Consider the following 1,279-nt stretch of genomic DNA (forward strand, 5'->3'; position numbering starts at 1 on the left):
TAAGTGCCCCACAGGATTTCTGCACTGTGGTTAAGGCTTAGCAGCGTCTGGTGATGCTCTGCTATCAGATATTAAGACTTGAGCTCCTTAAACACTCCACACTCTTCATTTTGCAGTTCTTTAGCATATTTATTTTAAAAAAACTGTATTATTAAAAGCCTCTCTGATTGCAGCAGCATGGCTTGCTGCTGAGCGTGGTATTGCTGGGTCAGCATGTTGCTTTTGGTTGGGGGAAGTAGTTGGCACAGTGCATGCCAGAAATAGCAAATAAAGATCCCAGTGACCTTTGTGATAAAGGATTTCTGCAGGCAATGGCAGAGCTGAGGCAGTGTTTGCTCCATCATCTAAAATTTGGGCTTGTTTTCCCTCTGGCTCGGGGGGTGAGTGCTCTGGGCTGTCTCCTAGTTCAAATGGGTCTTGTGTTTTGACCCTATCTCCTTTCCAGACTTTATAGTCTCCTGTTATGAAGATGGCCTCCTTGCTTTGGAAAATGTCATCGTAATCAGGCCAGCTGCCCGGGCTTTACTTTGATTTCTGAGTGCAGACAACTGTCCCCTCCCTCTGCCCTTGATGAAAACCATCACTGCCCTGCATGGTGTTGCCACCGATCCAGTCACAGAAAACTGGATGGAAGAAAGTTGAAAAGAGCTTTTTAGGTTTCCCAGGACCATTGCTCTGTAATAACTAGGTGGTTTAAAAACCATCAGCCATGCATTTAGCTATTTAGCTTCATCTGAGAGGCAGGTTTTCTTTAAGGTGCACAAATTTAATAACTCATGTGGGCATGGTTGTTTCCTGAAACCAATTTTCAACTGGAAAAGGCAATTTCAGAGTAATTTTGATAGCTTGGAACAGTTGCATCTTGCTGAAAGCCCATGAATGTTAAGTTCCCATATAGTCTGAGAGTCTTGGAAAATCTTACTCATCATCTACAGTAACAATTTGAAAGTAGTTTGTGTGTGTGTGTGTGTGTGTGTGTGTGTGTGTGTGTTGTCTGTGCATACAGGGTAGGGGAACATCTCTGCCAGTATGGGAAGCTACAGGCAATGCAGAAAGCTTTGGTTAGCATGAGCACTCAGGGTGGGTGTTCTTGTCCAAGCTACTTGAGTTTGGCACTCTAGATGTGGAAGGGGCAGTGGGGAGGAGGGAAGGGAGGGATTGATAGGTTTATATCAACATTTGAATGACTGCAAGCATCTAGGAGTTATCCAAGACACTTCTTCCTCTGGGTGCATCTCATTTCTACTGGTCTTGGGGATTAGGGGAATGTGTTCAGCAG

At 44.6% G+C, this 1,279-nt stretch overlaps 1 protein-coding gene across 1 annotated transcript in view; it reads left to right on the forward strand.

Moving 5' to 3' along the window:
* Positions 1 to 1,279, forward strand: part of GDPD5 (glycerophosphodiester phosphodiesterase domain containing 5) — a gene marked incomplete at its 5' end in the record, with an annotated part of 48,775 nt that overhangs the window by 29,742 nt on the left and 17,754 nt on the right. The window lies entirely within an intron of this gene.

This window comes from Merops nubicus, unplaced genomic scaffold (genome assembly GCF_000691845.1).
Source record: "Merops nubicus isolate BGI_N331 unplaced genomic scaffold, ASM69184v1 scaffold1704, whole genome shotgun sequence".
NCBI classification, from domain to species: Eukaryota; Metazoa; Chordata; class Aves; order Coraciiformes; family Meropidae; genus Merops; species Merops nubicus.